The sequence below is a fragment of the Salarias fasciatus genome, unplaced genomic scaffold (assembly GCF_902148845.1).
Source record: "Salarias fasciatus unplaced genomic scaffold, fSalaFa1.1, whole genome shotgun sequence".
Taxonomy (NCBI): domain Eukaryota; kingdom Metazoa; phylum Chordata; class Actinopteri; order Blenniiformes; family Blenniidae; genus Salarias; species Salarias fasciatus.
Window position 1 is genome coordinate 89,746 of NW_021941374.1, and position 8,290 is coordinate 98,035.

General features: G+C 44.5%; 2 long non-coding RNA genes across 2 annotated transcripts; both read left to right on the forward strand.

Moving 5' to 3' along the window:
* Nucleotides 1–5,042: 5,042 nt before the first annotated feature.
* On the forward strand, nt 5,043–6,184 carry LOC115385074 (uncharacterized). The gene is made up of 7 exons (XR_003931026.1): nt 5,043–5,186; nt 5,308–5,355; nt 5,442–5,594; nt 5,682–5,750; nt 5,841–5,909; nt 5,989–6,054; nt 6,149–6,184. It is a non-coding gene; the product is annotated as an uncharacterized LOC115385074 (long non-coding RNA).
* A 101-nt stretch (nt 6,185–6,285) lies between these two features.
* Nucleotides 6,286–6,869, forward strand: LOC115385071 (uncharacterized). The gene is made up of 3 exons (XR_003931025.1): nt 6,286–6,398; nt 6,493–6,555; nt 6,649–6,869. It is a non-coding gene; the product is annotated as an uncharacterized LOC115385071 (long non-coding RNA).
* The last annotated feature ends 1,421 nt before the right edge of the window (nt 6,870–8,290 follow it).

An 8,290-nucleotide genomic window follows, 5' to 3' on the forward strand; every position in this document is an offset into this window, starting at 1 on the left:
TCCAGTCAGGCTAGTTTCTCTTTAGTTGATGGTTTATTTGTTGAAAAGCAGAGGATGAAAACGCGGCTCTTCCTGGACTCTCCTGGATCTTCTCTTGGTGGTCTGTCTGCTGCTCTGTTCCTACTTTCTTCCTGATCTGTTTCCTGCTCTGTTGACAGCTGTGTTGACAACAGTTCAGCCTGGATTCAAATGACTGCAGCAGACCGCTGCTTCAGAGAAAGGCCTTGATTCTTTGTGGACATGAGACTTTTCTCTGTGCTGTCAGTCAGCTGACCTGCTGCTGCTCCTCCACAATCCTCTCCATGGCCTTTCTTAGCGCCCCCCTCTGGCCTCCTCCTGAAACACAACTAATCCAGCAGTGTTATCATGAAGTCTGAGCAGCAGGACTCCTTCAGTCAGAGCGGAATGAAAAAGGCTGCAGCTGCTCTTTAAATGTCCAGACTCCATGACTGGGTGTCGTCCTGTCCCTCAGGGTTCCTCACTTGAAGACTAAATGTGTGTTTGATGAGTGAAGAAGTCAGCATCTCACTCCGCTCTCTCCAGCTCTCCTCCTCCGACTCTTCCACTGCAGCTGTTGTTGTCCTCACTGTTTCTCTAGATTCAATCCCCGGGCATTGCAGAGCAGCAGCAGACACTGTCCTCCCCCCAGGAGGACTCTCCCTCCCCCATGTTGTTCACAGTCTCTCTCTCCTTGGCATTCTGGAGTGTCTGGATCTCCATCCAGTGTTTGGTGACACACAGCAGGACTTTTCCACAGAGCGGCCGTTCCCCTGGCTCTGAGGCTTTTCTAATGTCTACAAGGAAAGAAAGTCACTGAATCATGAAACATCATTGATGTTAAAGCTGCAGCAGCTTCACCTGTTCAACTCAAAGCTGAATTTTAATGTCCAAGTAGTGACTGATGTGTAACAGACACTCTACAAAGAGACTGTTAAACTTCATATTTCAGCTTCAACAGATTAAACTCTGGCTTTGTTCACAGATCCACACTGTTTAGACTCTAACAGACTGACTGACAGTGAAACTATGTCTCATCAGGATCATGTCATTTTTCCTCATTTTGAGAAAAAACATCCAGACCAGAATTTTCACACTGCCTGAGTTCAGCTGGGAGCCAGAGAGAGAAGTGGAGCCCCGGCCTTGGATTGGTCTTCCCCTTATAGACAGTCCCATCAGCCTCCGTCCAATCCGTGGCCAGCCTGAACCTCCTGCTTCCCACAGAACATGAGAGAGACAGATAGGATATTATATGTCAAACGAAAGATTTATGGCCCCCAATAAACCCCTCCCCTTGCCATTTGTCCACCATTTGTCCAGCGTATGTCCAGTGCGCATTTGTTCCCCCCCCCCCCCCCCCAACTTCCTTCCGTCTGAGGTCTTTTGAAGTTTTTACGACGGGTTAGGTGTTGACACATCTGAAGGGGTGAGAAGGAGTCAGACAGTCGGTTAGAGGGGGGTGAATTTATATTGTACCCGGAGATGGCGGAGAAACGTGTCATGAAGACGCAGCCGGAATCTCTCATCAGCGAAACTCCTGTCACGATTTTTAATGAATTTTCAATGTTGGGCACTACGCCGAAAAAGAGCGTTATATACCTTTACCGGACTCAGATGCCCCCGGAAGAATTGTTACATGAGGAATGGTCTCTATCCTCATACGGCGTTGGAGGTAGCTGGGGATTTTTCTTCAAATATGACATTGGCGAACTCTGTCTTTATCAGTTGGACGGCAATGAGAAATTTGGGCCTTTTTCGTCTCAGACAGCTGTCTCATCGAATGATTGGGGTGTTCTGACGATGCTGCTTGACAGGTATCACAGCTGGTGTACGGGGGATAAAGATTCAGGAGACTGTGCCCGCTTAACACAGTCTCCTGATTCACAAATTGATCAGCGAAAGATGAGATTCTGTGCTGTATGGCAGACTAAAACAGTGGCGTGCGGTCGGTGGTTTTTCCGTGCGAGCATGCAATCGTCAAACGACGAACGGCCGACAGATAGTTTTGTTTTGGAAACCTTTAACAGTGAGTGCGGAGTATACAGAAAGATTCTTGACTTACCATTTGATGCAATGATAGAGAAGATGAAAGAAAATGGTGGAAAAATAACCACTCTGTTTCACAACTCGCGTGATTGGAGAGACGTGGTTAGCGTGAGAAGAACACTTACGTTTTAAACCACGCCTTCTGCCTCGTACATGTCGTCGAGGACTATTTATTGAGAGGTGGGAGAAGTTGTGGCGTCAGTACATCTGTTATTTTTTTCTTCCTCGACATATAAAAAGGAGCTCTCTCTCGACTTCAGCCATGCAGAAGTACAGCAACAGGAGATTTTCTGCCGGGTTCAAGCGTCCTCACCCGGGGTACCCTGATCTGCTGAGTGAGGACTCTCTGTCTTTATTTTCTGAAACCCTCAGTCAGGAAGAAGAACAAGAAGACTTTCAAGCATTTTCTCCATCATTGTTATCATGCTCTCAGAACCCGAATATTTCTGCATACGGACCATCCTCTGTCCTGAACGAGGATGAGCTGACGTGCGACTGTCCTCATGCCCTCAGCCACGAGGAAGCTGTTTCATCATCATCATCATCATCTTCGTTGTCTCCCTGTTCTCACCCGACAACCGGCTTCAACAACGAGGAACTGGCCTGCAATTGTGATTTTGAAACTCTTCATCAGCGCGGTCTGGTGCAGGCGGGCAAGGCCGCTCCTGTGCAAGCGGAGGAGGAGGAGGAGGAGGAGGCTGCCCCGGTCTTGGTCAAACCCGGGGGAGGTGCAGGGCCTACTTCTCCAAGTGCTGGAGAATCTGGAGAGGATGATGTCGACGGCTGGATCTCAGCTGGTCTGATCGGTACAGTGAAACTGGGTTTGCTTCATCTGCTGAACCTGGTGATAGGCAGATACCAGAAGGAGACCTGTTACGGGTGCAGAACCAGTCACCCCAGTCAGAAGCATCACCCGTGTCTTGATGTTGAGACAGATGGCTATTTTTCGGAGCATTACGACCGCTTGATGGCCAGACTTTTCACACCCAAGCTGATCCCATCCATACAAAAGCTGTTGATCCTCAGGAAAATCCGTTCCGACGAGGAGAGAATCAGAGCGATCGTGGAAACCCTGATCTTTGAGCTCAAATCTGTTCGGAGAGTGGCAGAGCTGATCTGCGACTTTTACGACTCTGATGTCGGGCAGTCCGTGACCACTGATCAACTCTCTGCTGTGAGTGACTGCTGGAAGAGTGAGTGAAAAACAAGAAGAAGAAAAAAAAAAAAAAAAAAAAAAAAAGGAGGAGGAAAGATGGGGAATTTGTTAAGTCAAACTATCGAGCTAGATGATGTTATTTCTCAGCTGAAGAGACTTCTAACCAATGTTATCTGTAAGAGAGTCCTGGGTTGTGCATACAGTATGATTACCGATGCTGAAATTCAACGCATGGAAAAAATTCATGCTCAAGTCCGGTCGTGTCGGGGAGATGCAGCATGGTGGGTTATGGTGCAAAACACGATAACGAGTGCTTCCGATTCCAGTCTGTCCTCTGTATTTGCGGGAATTGTACACGAATTGTCTAAAGATTCTCTTTCTACAACTAAGTACCACATAATATCTTTGTACACGCTGTTTGTCGATGCCGTCTCACTCTCCATTCAATGCGGGCTCGGTCTCAGTCCTTCGGATGAAGTGGACAGACTTCATTCTGCTTTGCAGACGAATTTGGATTGTTCTATTCTGCGTAATGTGTTGGTGATGATAAAGCCGTATTATTACTAGTCAGTAGCGATTGATTTCACTCTTGTAGAAGTATTTCTGATTAAACTATGCCTCGAATAATAAAAATACTGTTGAAGTCTTCCCCCCACCGTCTGACTGACTGTTTGATCATTTACGACCGTACTGTAAGGGTGTGAGTGTTTGAAGCTCGCTACAGCTGCAGATTCTGGGTAGAAAACAAGACCTCACCATACAGAGACGCATAGGGTGTGCGTGATTTAAGGAAGTAGAAGGAAGTCACATCCGAGCGAGATGTCTGGGTGCGAGGATGGGAGCGGGGTGGGTTCTGATCTGAGGAAGTCAGGCATCCTCCGTAGGTGAAGAAAAAGAAGGGATCATAAAACGGGGGTAATCTAGTTCGACAGGTCTACTTCAAAGCTTTTATCAGATAGCATACGAGCAGGGGACGTCTGGGAGTCGATTGTGGGAACAGCATAGGAAGTTGTCTTATGAACAGGGTCACTCTGATAGAAAATTTAAAAAAAAAAAGTTTGTTTAGTTCAGATACAATATTTATATGCTATTCTTAGAAGAAAATTGATTGTGAGCAGGTCATAACTTTTCTCAGAAACAAACTATGATACCTGTGTCCGAAGGATAAAAAAAAAAAAAAAAAAAAAAAGATCTTTAAGTTTTCATCCTCTACTTTTTCCACTATTTCAACAGTCACATTCAGGAAGACATTACAAAGTACCACAACCCCATAAAATCTTTTATTCCTCCTGAACAAAATAAAAATAAGACAGTAAGTTCTACATATTTATTTTATCCGCTACTGTTCTCTCAACATCTCTTTACCCGTGAGCATGCGTCTTAGCATGTTTGTGTAATTATATTTTATAGGTGGATCCTATCAAAGAAGAATTTCTATCACCACCATGGACAGACAATAAGTCTATCTTTCTTCTATCTTGTATTGTTTGATCCGTAATCAGTTTCTCACAAAGAGTAAATCCGGTCTAATTTTAATTCGTACAAGAATCTTTGGGCTTCTCTTCACACCCTCACACTTCCCCCTCAGAAAGAATATTCACTTCCTCAAAGACCCAACCTCTCTCCAACACCTCATGCCGATCCTGTGATCTTATTGGAAGGATCAACAGTCATAAAAACCACAAAAAAACAAATGCAAAATAGCTAGCTAGCACGGATATAAGTGACAGTCAGTCACTTCAGCTTGCAACAGGCAGAGCGAGGAAGGAGAGAGAAGAAGAAGAAGATCACTGCTTGAGAAAAATACCAAACACCCCGTCAATAACGCCACAAGATGGCCGGTAGGACGAATGGACTGGAAAATTATTTTCTCTTTGAAAAAGTGTGAGAGCGAGAAAACAAAGTGCATTTTAATATATTTTTCTAGACAAGACTAATTTCTTCGGTGAATCATCATCATCCACAGAGCCGACGACCCATTCTCGATGTAAGTACCATGGTTTTTAAATTTCATGTTATTTGATCAGACAAAAATGGACTTCTTTTTTTTTTTTAAACAAGTTTTTACCCCTGTTTAACTAAGTTTTTTTTTTTTTTTTTTTTTTAAGTTGAAGAAGAAGAAGAAGAAGACTTTAACCTGACCCGGGATGATTTTGGTAAATTGTTAAATCAATCCTGTATTTAATTGAGAATAATCGTCTATGGGATCTAATGAGGTTTGTTTTGTTTTTACGATTGACAGATGAGCTGGACAGGCTCGATAATCAGACTCGAAATCTGACCTCGACAGCCAGTGAAGTCCCAGGACCTTCAAACACAGGCCGTCAGAATCTGACAAGAAATAGGTCAATTATCACGGATTCTCTACAAGAGTTATCCTCTCTCCGTACCAGGGGTAATTTTTTTTTTTTTGTTTTTAAATCTTCAGAGATCTCAAGACATTATGGAGGTCTCACTATCTCTGTTTTATTTAAATTTCCAGTTTTTCCTCCAAATCGAGAAGACACTCCAGGGACTTCTGGTTCTGCAGTAAGAGCTCGCTTTTCCCGGGGTAGGTTTACCTGATCTGATTCATACCTGGTTGTACATATGAGTATATATATATATTTTTTTTTTAAAGTAATTATTTGATGTCTCCTAGCTCTGAGCCGTTTCGACGACATTGATCACACTCAAGTCTCGGGAGACCTCAACAACCTCCGTACTTCCGGTAAGTCTTTTTTTTTAAAGTTTATTAAGTTTGTTTAAAATAAAAAATAAAACTTCTGACGATCGTCTTCATATTAAAGATCTCCTGTTCGCACCTGGTCGAGTAGAAACCGCTGTCAATACAAGCGAGGTGGTTGATCTCACTGGTAAGATTTTTTTTTTTAAAATATTGATGGTGGGATAAAATAATAATGCCATGCATGTGTGTAACCTTTTCTTAAATTATTCCTGTATTTTAAGGGCCTACGCAGACCGAGCCTCCTACTACAATCCAGGAGCTCGGAGGCATGTATTTTATTCTTTCTATATTCCTTGTTTATTTATTTACTCAGTCTTAAATGATCCTTTGATTAATTTATTTATCTGTTTATTTTTTCAGCTCTCGTTCCAAGAACACCATCTCCACCGATCGCTGATCACGACCCCGAAACTGTGTCTGAGCCTGAGGCTGATCCTGGACATGACAGCGAGACTGACGATGATCTGAGGGGTAGGTTTTACGACTGAGATGTGGAGAAAAACTTTATATTTATAACATGTATGTATGTATTCAATTTTTTTTTTTTTTTTCTTTTCATTTAAAGGCCCGGCTGAGGTACCACCACCACCACCACCACAGGATGGTGCGGACATCCACTATGTGAATGGTAAGTACTTTATTTTGTTCTCACTAACTGTTCTGTACATAATTGGGGAATATATATATCCTATACGTGACTTTTCCTCTATCCTCTTTTTAGATTTTTTTGTTCGAGATACGGAGTTGGGAGAAGACCGGACTCTTCTCGGCATCGTTAGAAATGCTGCTTTCGACACGGCGCTTCGGAAGGCCAAAGCAGTTGCTGCCGACGTTCTGAACTGGAGCTTCATGCGCGGTGGGATAGCATATCTTCAGTACGGTGATCTGCAACGGCTCATGGATGAGCGCTTAGAGCAAGCCTTGTCCTGTTAAAAAAAAAAAGAAAGAAAACATCCTGAAGCAGTAAAGCACGACATTCAAAAATAAATGATTGAAAATCCCCGAGCAGTGTGATTTCAGAAAAATTAAAACCCCATGGCGCGCATTTTAGACTTAAACTTTCTGTTAGAGTGCCTGGTTCGAGATCCTGAATCATTCATAATAAACGATGTGAATTTATCACCGAGTGCATTTCAATCTGGGTCTGGTTACCATTCCGATTCGTCAGCATCATACCCCAGTGTCAGTCATGAACCTCCTCCTCCTCCCCCTCCCCCTCCTCCACCTCCTCCTCCTCCTCCTCCTCCTCCTCCTCCTCCTCCCCCTCCCCCTCCTCCCCTTCCTCCTCCCCCTCCTCCTCCTCCTCCTCCTCCTCCTCCACCTCCTCCTCCTCCTCCTCCTCCTCCCCCTCCTCCCCTTCCTCCTCCTCCTCCTCCCCTCCTCCTCCTCCTCCTCCTCCTCCCCCTCCTCCCTCCTCCTCCTCCTCACCTCCTCCTCACCTCCTCCTCCTCCCCTCCTCCTCCTCCACCTCCTCCTCCTCCTCCTCCTCCCCCTCCTCCTCCTCCTCCTCCTCCTCCTCCTCCCAGTCTACCCCACTCAGAACCATCTTGCTCCAATTCAGATTTGCAAAATGATGCTTCAGCATCAAGAATTTTGCGTGATCGATTTAATAATGTTGAGATAAGACAGACGTTAAACCTTCCAAATACACAGACTGTACCAGATCTAGCAGAGTTCTACGAGAATGTTATGAGAGTCATCGAACATCTTGCAGAGAGAACCAGGTCGGAATCTAACCGTAATGACCTGGTTCAATTGGAAATTGTCGGTGAGAATGTGCGAGAGCACGTTTCTTTCACTGTTGACCAGCATGGTGATAACATTCTCCCCGCATTTGAAAATTTACTCGATCAAATGGTTCAGTCAAATACAGATGTTGCTGCCGATGCAGGACTCGAACTCGTTGTACAGGTTGTACGTGACCCGCGAGGGGGAATTAAGAGAAAATTAGAATGCACACTTGAACATGAGGTGTTACAGCGTAAGAGGCGTCACCTCTACATCGTCTACAATAGGACCGACAAGCTCTGTTTCTCCATTTGTCTGGCACATTTAACAGATCCCAAATTAAATGATTCACAGGCTGAAGAAAGGGGAAGATGGTTACAGCACCAGGCAGGCTTGACAAGTCAGACTGAAGTCTCCTTCACTGACGTTCCTAAATTTGAGGAGCTCTTACAACGGAAAATAGTCATATTCATGAGAAATCATGAAAATAGAGCCCTCTCGAAATTTGAGACAGCTTTCAGTGACCGATCTCGCCCAATTTTCTTGTACTTAGCTGAAAACCACTTCTCGGGGATTAAAAACCTCAAAGGGTTCCTTGGTGTCCGCTATGTATGCAGTTTCTGTTTTCAAGGATA